Source organism: Erythranthe guttata, chromosome 4, assembly GCF_056151865.1.
Source record: "Erythranthe guttata isolate IM_541 chromosome 4, IM_541, whole genome shotgun sequence".
Lineage (NCBI taxonomy): Eukaryota > Viridiplantae > Streptophyta > Magnoliopsida > Lamiales > Phrymaceae > Erythranthe > Erythranthe guttata.
The window spans coordinates 15,824,555-15,845,257 of NC_142536.1; the positions used below are offsets into that span (position 1 = coordinate 15,824,555).

At 34.3% G+C, this 20,703-nt stretch overlaps 2 long non-coding RNA genes and 1 pseudogene across 2 annotated transcripts; 1 reads left to right on the top strand and 2 right to left on the bottom strand.

Moving 5' to 3' along the window:
• Window positions 1–7,908: 7,908 nt before the first annotated feature.
• Window positions 7,909–8,784, bottom strand: LOC148771257 (uncharacterized). The gene is made up of 3 exons (XR_016031055.1): window positions 8,732–8,784; window positions 8,159–8,203; window positions 7,909–8,057 (listed from the first exon to the last, which is right to left on the bottom strand). It is a non-coding gene; the product is annotated as an uncharacterized LOC148771257 (long non-coding RNA).
• Window positions 8,785–10,199: 1,415 nt separating this feature from the next.
• On the bottom strand, window positions 10,200–20,462 carry LOC148771258 (uncharacterized). The gene is made up of 7 exons (XR_016030913.1): window positions 20,221–20,462; window positions 19,866–19,963; window positions 19,539–19,719; window positions 19,317–19,374; window positions 11,309–11,389; window positions 10,441–10,897; window positions 10,200–10,324 (listed from the first exon to the last, which is right to left on the bottom strand). It is a non-coding gene; the product is annotated as an uncharacterized LOC148771258 (long non-coding RNA).
• LOC148771259 (uncharacterized) lies at window positions 12,988–15,235 on the top strand (annotated as a pseudogene).
• Window positions 20,463–20,703: the final 241 nt, after the last annotated feature.

Consider the following 20,703-nt stretch of genomic DNA (forward strand, 5'->3'; position numbering starts at 1 on the left):
ACTAAAATCCTATTTTTATAATTCCAAAAATACCCTTAATTTCAAATCCCTAATCTCATTTTCATTTATCTCACATTCTTTCCGATTGAGATATAAATTTACCCATAAATGAGGATCTGCTTTATTCCTATAGCCCTTTGTGTGGTCTTTTCATCGTTTTCTTTTGCATTCAAAGAAAAAAAATATTGAAGCTATTTTCCTCGTTTGTTTCATTTATGGTTGTCTGCTTATTAAACTCTTATATTTATGCACTTTAATCTGAATGGTTTGCTGAGAAAGTTAGATTTGGTTATGGAGGAGTTCAGTGCATTCAGGATGGAGAAGGCGGCGGCGGCGACAGTGGAGCAAGGGTGGTGGGGGGCGGTGGTTAAGGAGGTTTCTCCAGCGGATATGGAGAATAAAAAGGAGGACGTGGGAGAATATGGATGTCGCTCTAACATTTGCACATAAAGCTGAGTGAAATGAGAAAGCCCTAACAATACTAACATATAAGAGCCCTAATTAAATACCCTACTTAAATACCCTAATGTAGTAGCTGGTAACAACCTCAGGGCTCATTAGAAAAGCACACGTATCTGCAAACAACACCGGGCACACGTATCTACGCCGAATATGACTATAGTTGAATATGACTATAGTCAACTAGTTTTGGTCTTACAATATATACACAAATTAAAATGAAGAAAATAGGTGTTTGTAATTAATTATGTATGCATGCCGTATTAATTAATTAGTACCGACTGCGTCTACTACACCTTCCCCATGCATGCCATATTTGTTCCATAGTTTGAATTTTTCATCCAAAAGTATTATTGTATATTTTTCTGGAAAATAAGTAGATAATACACGTGCACCAAAAAGTTATATATATATATATATATATATATATATATATATATATATATATATATATATATATATATTCCTGATCACCATTTTCATCTGCAACCTCATGAGTTATGATGTCATCTTCGTTGTCACCCTCATCTGCAACCTCAATTATGATGTCATCTTATCAAAATTGACAAGCCTCGAATATTATGGAATCGATCATGTATCAATATTTACTGATTTATCCTCGTGAAAGCGATCCATTCCACCTGGGTCCCTCCCTATTGGTCAATTGTATTTTTAATTCCTGAATAAGTTAATTATTTGTGTTTTTTTCAAACACTTCAAAGGATTAAAAAGTTTTCTACTTCTCATCCATACCATCTATACTTATTTATAATAATTCTAAAGATGTTCATTAATAAGTCAATTAGGTTTCACGGGCTGAGGCTCAGTTTTACTCCAAATTGGGCTAGCCCTTGGCCCGACATTAGCCCAAATAATTTTTCTATTTTTATGAGTTTCTTTATTTTAATTTTCTTTTAATAAAATATCAAAAAATACATTAATAAATATGTATCTTTCTTATATAATAGTTTGAAAATAATTTTAAAATTTCTAAACTCATTTTATTTAATTATATGATTTTTTTTTAATTATTATGCCTTGATCGAGCTCGTCGGGCCCGTCAACATAGAATGAAATGAGCTAAGGGGCCGGCCTGGGCTCATGGTGTCGCTCCCTGAGCCGGGACGGGCGGGCCCGTGAAAGGTCAGGTGGGCCGGACCATCTTCAATGGGCCGCGGCCGAGCCGGGTGGACCATTTGTTCACCACTAATTTAATCCTTCAAATAAGTATTTATCTTGAAACAAACCTCTTGCATAAATTGAAAGTACTCTAGTATTTAAAAATTATGCATCTTAGATAGGGACTTATCTACTCATGGATATGTGAGTAGGGGTGGCAATCAAATTCCCGACGATTTCAATCCGAACACTTTGGAAGTGAATTATTTTGTTCCGACTTCCAAAATTCTGCTTTCCAATTTTTTCCAAAAAAATTATGTCTAAATTGGAATTAATAATAAAAGTTTTGAACCTCCGATCATTCCAAAATATAAATAGCATTAGTGCATATTTTTACTTGCTAAAATAAAATCACTACCCCCATTAACCATTTGCCTCACTTCATCAAACAAAATAGACTCACCATGGTCACAACTTACAACCCACCCACCCAGCTATTTTCATCTCAATTTCACCAACTATTTAATTCTTTTTAACCTATAACTTAATTTTGACCATCGATGTACTTAACTTTTTTATCTGCCTCTAATTAATATTAAATAATAAATTATATATTTACTTGTCTTGTAAATATTAAAACATCCGTAAGATATTACTGTATGCAAAATCTTCGAACTAGTTTCTTGTGGGTGGCGCTGCTGACATCAATTATCTAGGCTTTTTTGGTGTACATGAAGTACGCGTATCGTCGTGACATCATCATGAAGAAGACGGTGGAAGAAAGAGCTAATTATGACAAGTGGACGGTAATGGGTGAGTTTGTACCGATTTGCTGCTCTTTGATGCAAATAGCAAGCAACACCTTTGTTTTGATCAAGGTGATCATCGGTTGGAAATTTGGGAATGTTTTTATCGATCTTTCGCTTTGTTTTGCTGTGTGGCTCTTTCTTTCTGTCATTTGGAACCTCTTCGTCGATGATCTACCCGATTGGATCCAATTAACTCGCATCCGTTCTTAGTTTTCCTTTCCGTGGTGGCCGGTGTGGTACTTGCATTGTGTTTTTTCCCTTGTTCGTATGGCACACTAGTTTTTGTACTCTTCAATTTGGTTTATGTTTTTTACTTTATGGAATTTTAGTTACATTCCATCTAATTAATTAATTAATTTAGGCTTATTGTGAGAAATTAAACAAATTCTTTTGGACCATTATTATTACATTTAGAGACAAAATAAATTGATTCTATTAGCTATATTAATAAATATAACGTTTTATTAGAAAACGCATTTTATACTTATTCATATACATGTAACATTTTATTAGAAAACATATTTTACCACTAGGGCAATGTATAGGGTTCGAGTCCCCCTCACCCCCTACTTCCCTTTGTAATAAACTTGAATTTACTCAAAAAAAAATGAGAAAAAAAAATACACATCCGTCTGAGCCCTTACTATCTTCATCCGTCTGACGATATTTTTTCCGTTAGAAAACATATTTTTTCCATTTCTATTTCGGTCTCGTTCACTCATCGACGATCCGTCGAGCCCTTACTATCTTCATCCGTCTGACGGATCCTGATATCGCAATTGCTCACCGAAGATAACTACGCCTCTTCAAGCCACTCCATCACTATCTCTCTCTCACCATAAAGAATATATTAGGGTTTCTCGACGGCACATTAATCATCAAAGTGATAAGTACTTATTTGAGGGATTAAATCATAAAATGGTGTGAACAAAACAATATTTGGTACTACGATTTATTAAAATCAAATATAAAATATTAAACTTAACCTGAGAGTAAATTTAGTACTAGAATTTTTCAAACCCACGGTAATTAAATAATTTGGAAATTTGCACGTAAGCACACTCATAGTTTTTTGACAAAAATAAAATGAGAATATATATTTTATTGCCATATCTTTGGCGTGACTAAAATAAAATAAACATTTTGGAGTGTATTATACAGGGTTTAAATAGCAATTAATTAGAGAAAATCTGGTATACAATATCCTATTATAAGGGGTAAACAGCTTAAAACCCTCTGTGTTAAGGAAAATCTGTGCCAAATCCCCTTGTGTTTTTTTCTTGCGTGAAACTCCCTTGTGTTTCATTTTACTTTGCACGAAATCCCCTTCTCCGTTAAAAGTTAACACCGTTAACTATAGAGGATTTTATGCAAGTTTTTTATAACATAGGGGGATTTGGTGCATGGTTTTGCAACACAAGGGGGTTCTACGCAAAATTAATTTATTATTTAAAATTCAAATTATTTTCTTAAATTAAGTCAAATACATATATTAATTTAAAATATGAAAAATAAAAAATGTAATATTCGAGATGGAAGATGGAACGAGTTCTCAAATTATATAAGTTATTTTGGCATATAATTAATCCATAATAAAATATAAAAATAGATGATAATTCTAGCAAAATAATTATAAATTTTATAAAATCAAAATTCTTAAATATATTAATAAATTATATCATATAAAAATTGATTTTTTTGAAAATACTTACCACACATATTAAATTTATATTTTTAACATTGTAACTGAATAAATGTGTTCGACTTAATTTAAGAAAATAATGTGAAAATTCTAAATGAATAAATTAATGTTGCATGAAATCCCCTTGTATTGTATAAATTATGCACTAAATACCCCTATGTTATAAAAAACTTGCTTAAAATCCCCTCTATAGTTAACGGTGTTAACTTTTAACGGAAAAGGGGATTTCGTGCAAAGTAAAATGAAACGCAAGGAGATTTCACGCAAAAGAAAAATATACAGAGAATTTTGGCGCAGGTTTTCTTTAACATAGGGGGGTTTTATGTTGTTTACCCTATTATAAGTAAACACAAATTAAATCCAATCAAGAGATAATATTTTACAATTAATGCAATGAGAATTATCTCTAACATTTAATATATATATATATATATATATATATATATATATATATATATATATATATATATTACAATATTAATGTTAATGTGAATCACAATTCACAATACATATTACTGGTAAAAGGATTTAGCCGTTTAATTAAAAAAATTATTTATTTATTTTTTGTTACAATTGTTTAGCTGTTTGTTATTTTGAGACAAGTTAATTGCATGTCATTTGTCGTAATGTGTCGTGTGTCTTGCACCGGTCCGTGTCGTTAAATAAATCACTAAGTAAGTGGAAAATCTTAAATATTCATCTCAGACAAAATTTATACAATCCAAAAACTGTAATCTACTCTTTTTTTTTTTAGAGAACCTTCTCTTCTTTTGTAAGCAACATATATAGTAAATCAAGTGTTTGATGGTTAATTCCAATTTAATACAAAAAAAAAAAGTAAAAACGGGGATGGGTGTAGTGGAAAGAACAATTTTGGAATTATAAAAGAAGGGAAATGCGAGTATGCGTTTATATCAAATAGTGAAATATGTGTTGTACCTTTCCGTATAACAAAAGAATATTTGGGGGGTTTTTCCAAAAAAATTAATTGCCATGGCATGCATGCATGCATAAAATTAAGAAACTACGTACTAAATATAAATTATTGTGGTTGTTGGAAATAGAATCTATGCCCAAAAGGAAACAAAAAATCAAAAGCACAATCTACTACTCAAGATGTTGGTTCTCATTCCAAAAATATTGGTCATGCTGCCTAAGATACAAAATAATATCTAAAAATAAATAATCAAATTGGTCTATATATACATTGAATTACTATCATCAAATATAAAATTAAATACGTACTCGAAAAAAAGTAGAAACGATCGAATATCGAAGAAAAGATCGAAGAGATATCGGGAGAGAGAGATGAAGAAGCTGGTTGGGAGCGTCCACATATGGTTGCCGACGCACAAGTTGGAGGACGAGCCATCTTCTTATTTAGTTTGCTGCAGGTAATTACTTATATAAGAAAAAATTAAAAAAAAATATTCCATCAATATATATTTATATTCAATAATTTTGTACAAAAAAAAATTATTTATTATTTATATGAATCAGGTGATTGTGGCATGTGTGACAATGGGTGTGGAGATCTCACTGATAATGGGAGTAGGTGGGCCGAAGCATCGAACAAGTTTGTTGTGGGTGTCGCCGTTCACATCAATTATCTCATTGTGTTTGGTTTTGTGTCGTTATCGAGTTGACAATAACCCGATGATGGCGTGGATTGGTTATGCTATGACGGTTGGCTTCTCTGTGCTGCACATGGCTAGTAGCTCGTTCCACTTGCTGAAGGCGCTCAACGGTTGGAAATTGAAGAATTTTTTTATCAACTATCCGCTTATTTACGCCGTATGCGTCTTGGTTTCTGTCATTATCAACATTTCTTGTTTGGTAGAAGACGGCTAGGATTAACTCAACGATCGACCATCTTTTGTTATGCATGCTACCGTTATTTTTCGTTTTCACTTTTCAATTTCGTTTATGTTTTTTCTCTTGGTTGAATTTTAGTTTTATTTTTCTCTTCATTATATTGAATTTTAGTCTTATTTTTCTCTTTATTATATTGAATTTTAGTCTTATTTTTCTCTTTATTGAGTTTTAGTCTTACATTCCATCTAATTTATTTACGCGTTTCTATTATGAGAAATTAAATAAACTTTTTCCAACCATTATAATTACATCTACACACAATATAAATCGATCGATACGTAGTATAAAATAAATAATATAGACGTGACAAAATAAATCGGATACGTATACAACAAACTATATACAAATTAGTAATAACAAGTACAAGAATTGCTTGGAAATAATGATATAAAAAAATAAACAAAAATATTGGAGCAGAGTTCAATAATGAAATAATGTCTTTGGCCTCTTCACTCTGTTCTTCTATTTTTCTTCTCTGTCTGTATGTATGTATCTATATATGTCTGTATATAAGTGCACACTAATTGTCCAGCTGTGAGTTTTTTTCCAGTGCATTACGGTGCACCAGACCGAAACTTTCCCCCCCCAAATAGCTAGTGTGTCTTTTTTTAATTAATTTATTATTTTTTTAAAATAAAATTAATATGGGCCACAGCTGTTCGGAATTCAAGACCATATTGATTGGATTATTATTCTAGAAGGGCTTGCTAATATTATGGGCTGTAAAGCCCATTCATTTAGTTTATTATATTTATTTAAAAAAACAAATATATATATATATATATATATATATATATATATATATATATATATATATATATATATATATATATATATATATATATATATTTATTTATTTATTTGTTTATTTATATATATTCAATATTGATCGCTACAAACGAAGAAAATTCAATTCATTAAATCGGTTCGTATTTCCATCAGTATTAGTGTTAGTGTTAATATTAGTATTTAAGTGTGCCTCATTTAATGGAGTTTTAGGTTAAACAAGCGTCAGCTCACCTAGAACACCGAGCTGAGGTCATAGTGTAACACCTTATTGCTTGATCTCAAATCGTCGTGCGACGTAAGAGTGAAAAGACGTTTTCTCCTTACTAGGATTTCATTTCATATGCCTTTTTAATAGAACCGGACGTTTTCCCAATTGTGTCAATGCCTATTCCCTGAACTAAAAAAAATCCGTGAAAGGACACTATAAGGGATTGATGTAAGACGGAAACAAACCTCAGAGGATTTTTGATAATTACGAATAGATCGGGATTCTCTAAACTAAATTCATTTTTCTTATGATTAAAATTTTCATCCCAACTTTTGGAATTCTGATTCCGTTTCAGAATTTTTTGTGTTGTAAACTGAATCAAACATTGGATTTCAATTTATGATCAAATTTTATATTTCGACCGATTCCACCGGTTTATTCGAAAACTACATTCAAAAAATCTATAGTTAATATATAAAAAATATGTAGTCTCAATGAATAACATGACAATTTTTGCTAATATATAATATATATAAGATGAATATTTTCTTGACAATTAGAAAATCTAACATGTAGGGATAACGGATCGAATGCAAAAAAAAAAAAGAAAAAAAAAAGAAAAAAAAAAAAGAAAAACACCTAATTATATATATAAGCCACAACGACCATGAGAATACTAAATTGAATTAGAGTGAATGTAAATACTATTGGGACACCACCAATTCAAGATGATTATCATGATGAGGTGTAATTACTGCAAGTGATGCTTCGTTATCTTGAATACGTTCGAAAATGGCGTTGGCTTCGATATGGTCGAATAATAGCCTGACTAACATGTTCCGACTCCACGCGCGCACGCAGCTTTGGCACCCACTATGGAGTAAAACCATCACAATAACTTTTTCGACGATGAGAATAAAACAAACCGTGGTCATAACAATTGCAGCGACAGCCATAGGAAGAACCTCCGGTTTTTTAAATTTTTTTACGAGAAAAGTCATAGAGCGAGTGAGAAATATCGACCCGATGAAAACCACAATCCGGATGTCCATATAAATGTAATACTCGTTCATCAACTCTTTTTTTGTATCTGAATCTGCAGTACGTACACATAAAACATCAAATTTATATATACATATTATTGTAGTGTACGTACTGTACTTGGTGCATGCATGCATGCATGCATGTTTAACTCACCAATATTAATCACCACTGAGTTTGCTCTATTTGCTGTTGAGGTTTCTGTGTACGAATGAAGAATATATTAAGTAATATGGTAAATTACAAACACCCCCCTGAGGTATGACCAAATTACAAAAACACCCCTCTTGTTTGGATAATTACAACCACCCCCTCAACTCATCAAATTTAGTGGAATCTTCGAGATTATATGGAATATTATCACTTTTGTACCCGTTTTATCCCATTCAAACTCTACATTATGAAGCAAGATGACCATAATATGTGATTTTTAGCTTGTATGTATCAGTTTGTGGTGCATCGGAAACTGTATTTTTTACACAAAGAGTACAAACTAGAGCACATTTCACGGAATCTAGATGACTATGTTGAATTTGGCACCATAATAAAGGTAAGAAAAAATCATAGTTGAGGGGGGTAGATGTAATTATCCAAACAAGAGGGGGTTTTTTGTAATTTGACCATACCTCAGGGGGGTGTTTGTAATTTACCCTAAGTAATATGGTAAATGGTATATAGCTAGTCATGATGAGTTATAACTAGTAGATATAGTTAAATTGAATTAATTACCGTGAGACGAGCGATGTCGTCTAGTTTGGAGAATATCGTCGCGATAGACAGTGTCGTATAAGAAGCTGACGAGTGTGTTCCGACTCCATGCGCTCAAGATATCAAAACGTCCAATATGTAGCAAGTACGTAAAATAAGCTTTTCCGACTCCCTGAATAACACTAATCGCGGCCAACACGGTTCCGAGGGCAAGCACATAAGCATATAGTTTGTTGAATAGTATTAGTCCATACACCGAAGTCGAAATAACTAGCATTGAGATCAAAAATTCCCAAAGCATGTTATACAGCATATGCCAATTCTCTTTCATTAACTCCCCTTTAGCTTTTGAATCTGCACCATCAACATAAATCCCTTTCAATAATTAATTATTAATCGTTGTTTAATTTAATTTAATTAATTAGCGATTAACGACTTACCAATCACAAGCGAGGAGGAGATTGGCCTTGTTGTTGTTATTGTAAGGTTTCCCGCCATTGTGTGTGCAGTACTGCGTGTGTTATCAAGAATTGCAGATTTTTGTTAATCTAATTTGGACAAGAAGATAAATTAAAGGGTAAATTACAAACACCCCCCTGAGGTATGACCAAATTACAAAAACACCCCTCTTGTTTGGATAATTACAACCACCCCCTCAACTCATCAAATTTAGTCGAATCTTCGAGATTATATGGAGTATTATCACTTTTGTACCCGTTTTATCCCATTCAAACTCTACATTATGAAGCAAGATGACCATAATATGTGATTTTTAGCTTGTATACATCAGTTTGTGGTGCATCGGAAACTGTATTTTTTACACAAAGAGTACAAACTAGAGCACATTTCACGGAATCTAGATGACTATGTTGAATTTGGCACCATAAAGGTAAGAAAAAATCATAGTTGAGGGGGGTAGATGTAATTATCCAAACAAGAGGGGTTTTTTTGTAATTTGACCATACCTCAGGGGGGTGTTTGTAATTTACCCTAAATTAAATACTTACGTTGGATTTTCCTAGAGATTAATGGCAATCATGAACACATACAGCGTAGTATATATATATATATATATATATATATATATATATATATATATATATATATATATATATATATATATATATATATATATATATATATATATATATATATATATATACTAGGGGGTGCTCACCGCGCCACGCACGGTACATAATGCCCTGCTTTTGTGACATATTTGGTTCATTACTATACAAGATTTTCCCAGATTTAAAATTTCTAGTTTAATTATTTGCATGACATAATATATAGCTCAATTTATGAATCCATAGAAACTTAAATAGTCAAGTAGAATAATAAAGTAGTAGCCAACCTAACTCAGATCATATATAGTAATAACTAATTTATAAATAATAACAGTTGCAATTTTGTTTTCGTTCTAGTTGGATTGAATTTTGAAGTTTGAAGTTGAAAATATATATATAACTTAACATTCATGAAAAAAGCAAATCCCCTTTGACAAATTCATTAGTACACAATTTGATCACAAATATTGCAAGACTTTGGAGTGGTTGACAATATGGCGTTTTATCTCTTTCATTGGCTTGAGGTTCTCCCATATAACCTATCTAACTATAAAATCGAAATAATCACCAACATAATCCATTACAAATGTTAATTATGTATATACAGTAAATTACCAGAAACCAAAAAAAAAAAAAAAAAGAACAACATAATCGTACATTTACCTCATCTACTTGAATCAGCATTCTTGCATACGAATATATTTCCATGCACAACAGCTAACAATAATAGAGTAAAAATAAACCATAATCTACAAACAACAATGCCATAATTCGGTGAAGAAACTAACACCTATGCAAAAGAAAACAATTTCTTTATGAAAGAAATAGTGTATACAGCCATGAACCAAAAGAATAAACAAAGAATTACAGCAAATTGTACCTCAATTCGCACATTGGGAGCCACCAAGTGAAATGTTGAAAGGCTTCGTTACAAGCTTAAACATAATAGTGTATTTGGCCATTTTTATTACAAGCTTCGGAATTTCACCAAAATTTTCACCCACACAAGCAAAGAACCAAATAATTAGCATAAACATAGCAGAAAAATAAAAAAAACAAATTACCAACCTTGAGACGAATATTGGTGAAACTAAACTGGAAGACTTGCAATGAGAAACACCTAAGAAATCAGGTTTTTCTCATGTATGCTCCAAACAAAATCAGGTTTCGTTCATGTATACAAAAAAACAAAAAGTAAAAAACAAAATTGAAACACACAAGCAATATGCAGTATCAAAATTTAACTCCTCAACTTTCACAGAGAAGTTAATGAAGTCACCAAAAATTAAAATTGCTACGGACGAATTGTTTATGGGATCTTTAAAAAAAAATCTTCATAATACAAAGCATCAGACAATTACAAAGGATTAAAATACATATCAGCATATCAACTAAATACATAAGAAAATTAAATTCACGTAACCAGAAAATACATAACCAGATTTGCTGCATAATATATATATATATATATATATATATACACACACACACACACACGAACAAATACACAAGAAAAAATAGAGAAATATACCCAGAACTTATCTTGCGAATGGAAGATTGTAGTTACCTTCCTCAAGCATTTCGGAAAACTTATAAAAGAAATCGCAAGAACCTGACAAAAAATGTTAAGGAAGAAATCTCTGATTGATCATAAAGCACGATGATTGAGGAAGATATTCTACCTTGATTAAGAGAATATTATTGATAGACAATTAATTATTTACTTTCTTATTAGGGCAAATTACCAAAACCCCCTGAGGTAAGCCTAAATAACGAAAATCCCCCCCACGTTCTCGTAATTACGAAAATCCCCCTTGACTAACGGTTGACCGAATTTTTTTAACCGAAAACGTGAAATGTCTATTATATCCTTCTGTTAAATATGTGAAAATAAAATAAAAAAGCTGAAAATGTGATTTTCTCGGAGAGGAAATTGCGGCTGCCGGCGACGACGGAACGGACGTTTTCAGAGCGGAGGGCGGTGATTGTGCAGACCCATTCTCTCTCTTCATTGTTCCCAATCCCTAGTTGCCCATCTTCCCCTGAACCCCTGAAAACCAGTGAAACCACAGACTTCAAAAAAAATAAAATCAGAGTATGATTAGCGGTGTGAGTGAGTGAGATGAGTGTTGACGGAGGAGACCATCAATAACGGCGGTCTTGGAGGCCATTAACACTTAACAGTAGGGGGGGAATGAATGATTCTGCCGCCACTGTTTTTGCTGCTACTGCAATTTTATTAATCAGTCGGAAAAAAGAAAAAAAAAAAAGAAAAAAAGAAAAAGTGAGGTTAATTAATAATATCAATATGGATATATATATATATATATATATATATATATATATATATATATATATATATATATATATATATATATATATAAGTTAATTAATTAATTAATTAATTATATGTTTGTTTAGTATAATAATTAGTGGGTTTAAAAGGTGAAGAGATGGTGCGAATCTGATTCGAAATAAAGTTTGGAGTATCAGCCCATTTCATTATGTGCGTGTTGATTTCTAGGTATGCTGTCATTGATTTCGGCAAACTCGAATACGGCTCGAGAACCGCCGACAAGAAGCTGCGGAAAATGGAGAAATTAGTCTCCGCCACCTCGTCTTTGCACGCAGCATTGGAGGGTTTGACGGAGATGGAGGTTTCGAAGAGGAGGCTGAAGCAATTGAAGGAGAGGCAGATCGAGCTGCTGCAGAAGGCCAATTTCGACCTTTTCAATCACAAACTCGAGAATCAGCGCAAAGATGTTCGAGATTCGAGCCCTAATCCGATCAACATTGCACCGGATAAAATGCTTACAATTACCCCCCTAAGGGTAATTTCGTGTACAAGGGCAAAATTGGTATTATCGGAGGAATATTCGGGAGAATCAAAAAGATTCTATCGAGTTTAACACCGTTAGAGCGATTTGTAAGACGTCTGCATACCTCAGGGGGTTTTCGTAATTACGAGAACATGGGGGGATTTTCGTTATTTAGGCTTACCTCAGGGGGGTTTTGGTAATTTGCCCTTCTTATTAAGCTGTATATTCCCTTACTCAATAGCATCATTTATGGGATGTAATTCTGTGGCTTTGTGTATAAATATTGAGGCTTCATTATGCCAATACAATAATAAGAAATGCTTACATCGATCCTATAATCTCTTTCTGGTACCAGAGCCATAAACATTAAAAAAAAAAAAAAAAAAAAAAAAAAGGTATACAGTTCAAAGCCTGTGCAACCATGGGTGAGAAAGAAAGTGATAAGGCAATCACCACAAGCCTGAATTCACATCAAAAGTGGGAGAACCCAAATCACCCACTCTAGCTCCATCATTCGGATCAACCTGGTGCTGTGCTTGTACCACAAGCACTAGGGGAGGACAATTACAACACATGGGTTCAGTCCATGTCAATGGCCTTAGCAGTCAAGAACAAATTGTCACTTGTCGATGGCACGTTCGAAAAGCCGAGCGATGACAAAATCGAAGAATTGCAGCAGTGGAATCGATGCAACAATCTGGTGAAGACCTGGCTATTGGGCTCGATGTCCAAGGAAATTTCAGCGAGCGTCATTAATTGCAGAGAAGCTCGTCAAATATGGCTCGATCTACAAGAAAGGTTTTCCCATGTGAACATCGTACAGTTGTTCCATATTGAAAACGAGATACATAACTGTATACAAGGTCCCATGACAGTAAGCAGTGGCGTATCTAGTATGGTGCAAGGGTGTGCAGCTGCACACCCTTGATTTAAAAAAAAAAAAATTCCTATATATTTAGATATTATATAACTGTAAATGTAAAAATGATAAATGTAATGCTGTAGTTGAACTGGTGGAGTGCTTCCCCCATTTTGTAGAGGTGCCGAGTTCGACACCCTGCGCTGCCTCCCTATGCCTTTTTAATTGTATTAATCAGATTTAACTAGAGTTTGACTTTCGAAATTGACTTTTATCCTATTACATATAAATATTTCAGTTGTTTTTTACATTTTCAAAATTTTCTACTGAAATATATATTTTGCTCTTTGCAACTTTAATTTTTCTTATCCCTCCTTCATCATTTTCGCAAATTTTTCTCTCTAAACATTTTCTTAATTATTCCAAAATTCTTCATCTTAACTATTTTCTAAATTTCCAACTATGTGGGTATTTTTTTATTTCAAAAAATCAAAATCCGTTAATAAAATACTTGTTTTGCTTTACAACTTTAATTTATTTCCTGCTCCTTTAATATTTTCATCAATTTTCTGTTTAAATATTTCCTAAATTATCCCAAAATTTGCAAATAATCTTTTTCAATTTGAAGTTATTACATATTTTTATTGTTTCATGTATATAGTATTAAAAAAAAATCGGGGGCACTGCCCCCGAACCCCCGTAAACTTTACTCAACCATTATATATTTTTTTAAATATTTTTAATTTCGAACACCCTTGGCAAAAATCCTGGATTCGCCACTGACAGTAAGTACATATTTTACCAAGCTAAAGGGCCTTTGGGATGAACGAGACATGTTATGTTCTATCTCTCATTGTCAATGCGAGACAAAGAACGGGGTTGCTTCATACATGGAAACTCAGAAAACCATGAAGTTTCTAATGGGTTTAAATGACTCATATGCTACAGTTCGCAGCAACACTCTACTACTTGAACCATTGCCCACGGTGAACAAGGCCTATTCATTGGTCCTTCGTCAAGAGCGGCAAATTGAAGTTTCTACAGGAAAGAGCACGATCCAATCAGAAGCCGCAGCATTTGCCGTAAATACAGGCAAAGAAATTGGGTTTGATGATAATGGACTGCGGTGTAAGAAATGTAACAGAACGAATCACAGTACAAAGAATTGTCGTGCTCATATCAAGTGCACTTTCTGTGGATTCAAGGGCCACTCCATCGATTTTTGTCGCAAGCGAAAAGCGATCAGTGAGAATCAACAAGATCAACCTTTCTTCTCCAGAGGAAACAAAACCACCATGCATGGCAAAAATGAGATGCAGCAGAATTTTCCCTTTTCTCAGGAAGACTGCAAGCAAATCCTTCAAATGTTGAGTAAGAACAAATCATCCTCTATCAACCAAGTGGGCAACTCTGCAAATCATGAACTTTCAGGTAAAGCTTTTTCATTCATACGAAATGGGAAGCAAAATGTTTGGATTTTGGACAGCGGAGCCACTGATCATATCGTTTGTAACCCTGAATTACTAGCTTCTTCGAGACCAGTTGAGAATCATACCGTTCAATTACCAAATGGTTCATTCGCTAAAGTTACCCATACGGGACAAGTTATTTTTTCTCCCAATCTTATCCTCGAGAATGTTTTGTGTGTACCATTTTTTATGTTAAACTTAATATCCATCAGCAAACTTGCCTGTGATTCATTATATGCCACCATTTTTCTAAGTCAATCTTGTGTTATACAGGACCTACGCTCGGGGAGGATGATTGGGATGGGAATTGAACGGGAGGGACTCTACTATCTCGACCCACCAAAGAAAGGAACATGCAATGCCATTTCAACCCCACCTCATAACCTTTGGCACCGACGCCTCGGACACCCATCACCTAAAGCTTCCATGCTATTTCCTTTTCTTCATAATAAACCATGCAATTCAGATGCATGCTTAGTTTGTCCACTAGCCAAACAAACTAGATTACCATTTCCATTAAGTTCTATTACCACAAAGTCTTGTTTTGAATTAATACACGTTGATATTTGGGGTGGTTATAAAGTGGCGTCAATTTCCGGTGCACAATATTTCTTAACTATCGTTGATGACCATACTAGGTGCACATGGGTCTATTTGATGAAACACAAGTCTGAAACGCAGGGATTTCTCACCCAATTCATTCACATGGTAGAAACTCAATTTAATATCAAGGTCAAAATGGTTCGTAGTGACAATGGTCCCGAGTTTAAACTTGATCAATTTTACAATCCCAAGGGTATCATTCATCAAACTAGTTGCGTTAACACACCACAACAAAATGGTGTCGTCGAACGCAAACATCGACACCTGCTTAATGTTGCTCGAGCCTTATTGATCCAAGCCAATCTTCCTAAACATTTTTGGGGGGATGCAATCTTAGTTTCGGCCTACCTCATTAATCGTACACCCACACCCACTCTCGACGGCAAAACCCCGTATGACAAATTATTTCATAAAGAACCCAAGTACTCCCACTTGCGTGTTTTTGGGTGCTTATGTTTTGCATCCACCCACGCACAAAAACCCTCTAAATTTGAGCCTCGGTCACGTCGTTGCATTTTTCTTGGCTATCCTTATGGTCAAAAAGGGTATAGATTATTTGATATTACTCTTAAAAGGATTTTTGTGTCTAGAGATGTAGGGCTGTGCGTTGGTTGGTTTGGGTAAAAACCAGGCAGAAAACCAACCCAACCCATCCAACCAACTTTAGTAAATATTGGAAACCGTTATCGACCCATTTTACATGGGTTGGGTGATGGTTGAGAACCAATTTGGTGGGTCGGTTGGTGGTTTGGTTGATGGGTCATCCATCTAATTTTTTTTTTATTTTTTTTAATATTTTATTAGTTGTTTCAACGCTATATCTTTTATAAATTAAATGTGACTAGTTCAACAATATTCAAAATAAAATATTCAAAACATTACGGGCATATATATTGCAATTAAACATAAATATTTCAACAAATAATAATCGTCCAAATATTTAGGCTATGTTGTAAAATTAAAATAGTTCAAATTAGATAATTATGTTAGATTTATTGCTTTTAGGATTTTGTCAATATTAGACAATTTAATAAATGTGATATAAAATAGAAATTTGAAATTAAAAATATTAAACATTTTAATTAAAATTAATAAATAATAAATTAATAAATAAAGTTGGTTGGCCGATATTAACCGACTAACCAACTTTTTAACATATTAGAAACCATTATCGACCCAACTATACATGGGTTGGTTGATATTATCGACCCAACTTAAATGGGTCGGTTGATGGTTGATTATCCATCACAAATTATGGGTCGAAAATGGGTTGGTTGGTGGTTAAAACCGATCCATGCACAGCCCTATAGAGATGTCCTCTTCTTCGAAAATATTTTTCCCTACCACACAAATGATTCTTCCGCTACTCTTAATTATGTGTCTCCAGTGAACACCCCACCCACTTACTTAAGCGAGGACTCTTCTCCAGCCATTATAAATTCTGACCCATCGATCGAAAACATAGCCGTTACCTTACCTAATAATACGTCATGCACAACCATTACCCCATCACCAGATCCAGAAATCACAGCTACTCCACCATCACCACCATCACACTCTACCCCACTAGTTATATCCACGCCGCCGCCACTCCGTCGTGGCTCACGCCCTATCAAAACATCATCTCTGTTGCAGGACTTTCATGTCGAGACATCTCTCCCGTCAAGGCCTGCTCCACCATCCTCAACGAATGTGGTCCGCAAGTCAGGTACAGCCCATCCTCTTTTTAACTTCTTGTCATATAATCGTCTTTCTAGCCACCATAACTCATATATTGCTAACCTTACCGTCAGTCGAGAACCCAAAAGTTACTTACAGGCTGTTCAAGATCCCAACTGGCGTGCTGCTATGCAGCATGAACTTACGGCTCTCCACAATAATAAAACTTGGTCTCTCGTTTCATTGCCTCCTCACAAACGGCCGATTGGTTGTAAATGGGTCTACAAAGTCAAGTTGAAACCAGATGGGACAATTGAACGGTATAAGGCTCGACTTGTCGCGAAAGGTTATAGTCAAATCGAAGGGATTGATTATAGAGAAACATTTGCCCCGGTCGCTAAACTTACCACCGTTCGTGTTCTTCTTAGCGTGGCAGCAATGCAAGGGTGGCACCTACACCAACTTGATGTTAATAACGCATTTTTACATGGTGATCTAGAAGAAGAAGTTTACATGGACTTGCCTCCTGGATTCGGACGAAAGGGGGAGACACGGGTATGTAAATTGCATAAATCATTATACGGTCTCAAACAAGCCTCAAGGCAATGGTTTATCAAACTTTCTAATGCCCTCAAGACCGCTGGATTTCACCAATCATGGTCTGATTATTCATTATTCGTCCGCTGCCGCCAAGGTCGTTTTATCGCATTATTAGTTTATGTTGATGATGTGATATTAGCAGGGAATAATTTACGGGAAATTGAAGAGGCAAAACAATTCCTTTCGGAACATTTTAAACTGAAGGACTTGGGCAAACTTAAATATTTTTTGGGGATAGAAGTGGCACGTTCAAAACACGGAATTGCTCTGTGTCAAAGAAAATACGCTCTAGATATATTGGAAGATGCCGGTTTTCTAGGGGCTAAACCTTCACGCTTTCCTGTTGAACAAAATGTCTCTCTCTCACAAACAGAAGGAAAATTATTAAACAACGCTTCCTCGTACAGACGACTTGTAGGTAGACTGATCTACCTAACCATAACAAGACCCGATCTAGCCTATGCAGTCCACATGTTAAGTCAGTTCATGGAGAAACCCAGACAACCACATCTTGAGGCAGCACACAAGGTCCTCAAATACATCAAGCGTGCACCTGGTCAGGGAATATTTTTTCCTTCTAGTGGCTCATTACAACTAAAAGCATTTTGTGAAGCCGATTGGGCAAGATGCAAGGATACGAGAAGGTCGATAACAGGTTATTGTGTGTTTCTTGGTCAAGCACCAGTTTCTTGGAGAACAAAGAAGCAAACAACGGTATCTCGTTCTAGTGCAGAAGCTGAGTACCGTTCCATGGCTGCCACATGTTGCGAAATTACATGGCTGAAGAACATCTTGAAAGATTTAAAGATAAGTCACCCGCAACCCGTCACATTATTCTGTGACAACAAGGCAGCATTGCACATTGCGTCAAATCCCGTATTCCACGAACGTACAAAACACATAGAAATCGATTGTCATCTGATAAGGCAAAATGTTCAAAAGGGAGTGATACGCACAGGGTACATACGGACAGCTGATCAACCAGCCGACATATTTACCAAGCCGTTAAGTTCACTGCAGTTTGAAACTTTACTCAGCAAGTTGGGTGTCATTGACATACACTCCAACTTGAGGGGGAGTTTTAAGGAAGAAATCTCTGATTGATCATAAAGCACGATGATTGAGGAAGATATTCTACCTTGATTAAGAGAATATTATTGATAGACAATTAATTATTTACTTTCTTATTAAGCTGTATATTCCCTTACTCAATAGCATCATTTATGGGATGTAATTCTGTGGCTTTGTGTATAAATATTGAGGCTTCATTATGCCAATACAATAATAAGAAATGCTTACATCGATCCTATAATCTCTTTAAAAAACAAAGGCACCAAAACAAATGAATGAAGAGTAAATCGAAAATAAAAGCACTAAACTGGATTCAGAAGAAAAGAAAAGTAAAAACAGAGATCAAGCACAAAATAAAAAAAAATCACCTTTATCCACAAAAAGTAAAACAAAAATAAACATACATATATATACAATCATAGAGAGAGAAAGATAACTTTCCGGTAACATAGAGGGAACCTTCCATTGGCATTTATGAAGATCATCACCAAAGAATTGATAAAAGAAGGCAAATAACCTGTAAAATAGTGAAGGCAGTAAAACTGGAGTAAAAAAAATCGAAACTCAAGGCATATAATTTAGACTTTAAAATAAAACAAAAACAAATGTAGGTCTAGCACAAAACATGTATTTAAATTTACGAAAAGTGAGAAAAATAACAACAAAAGAATGCAACTTTACACTTTCTAGAGAGAAAAATGAAGGGATGAAAAGCTGAAGAAAGAAAAAGATGAACAAGAGAGAGGCAACAAGATCGAAGTGAGATGATGAGAAATAAAAATTATTTCCAGGAGGAACGAAGAGCCGTCTGGTATTCGATGTCGTTCCATCACCCACCCGGGCAAAATCCGTAAGCGATACCCTGTGGCCAAAAACAAATGCAAATAATTAAAGAAACTCGAAAACGAAGGCAAAAAATCTGGACTGAGAAGAAAACAAAGATCAAGCAAAAGAACAAAGCCTTAACCTACATAAACAAAATACAAAAATACAAACAAACAAACGTACATAAATAGAATCAGAGAACCCATCAAAATCGAGGAAGAACCTTTCATTAGCACTTCCAAAAATATCATCCCATAAATGATAAAGAAAAGGGCATGAACCTGTCAAGAAACAAATGCAATAATACTAAATTCACAGAACAACGAAGCCAAAAGAAAGCAAACACAGAGGCGTAGCTCAAACACAAAACAGGTACCTAACTTGATTGACCAATGAGAAAAAAATATCAACAACTAATTTCATCTCTTCACTTTTGTAGAGAGAAAATGAAACGCTGCTGAAGAACAAAGAAAGGGATAAACAAGAGAGAGAGAGAGAGAGAGAGAGAGAGAGAGAGGGGATAAAAAAAGTAATTAACCTATAAGCTACTTCTGGCACAGACGTCAACATTGAGAGGACACGATAGAAAAGCAGGACTGCAAGTCCGTCGGAAGAGAAATTAGGGCGGTGGCCGAAAGTGAAACGTTGATGATTGACTGTATTAAAAATAAATAAAAGAGAAAAAAGAAAAATCCAATATGACGTATAGCGCGTGAGTGTATGGGTGGGTGATGAAGGATGGCAATTGGCAAGAGAATGGAAAATAAAAGGGGGCCCACTAATTTTGGTCCGACCATAATTATAGCAATAAATATAAAGCGAAATTAAAATGTATTTACGCTTTGTGTTGCAGATTTTCACCTGAAACGGCGTCGTTTTGTGCACTTTTGTTCGAAAAATAAATCAAAATGTTTAATAAGTTACTATTCATCAGCGCACTACATCTTTATAGGTTTGGTACGTATTTAATTTCTCATATTTAATTTTCCAAAAAACAATTCTAATTTATGCATGATAATAA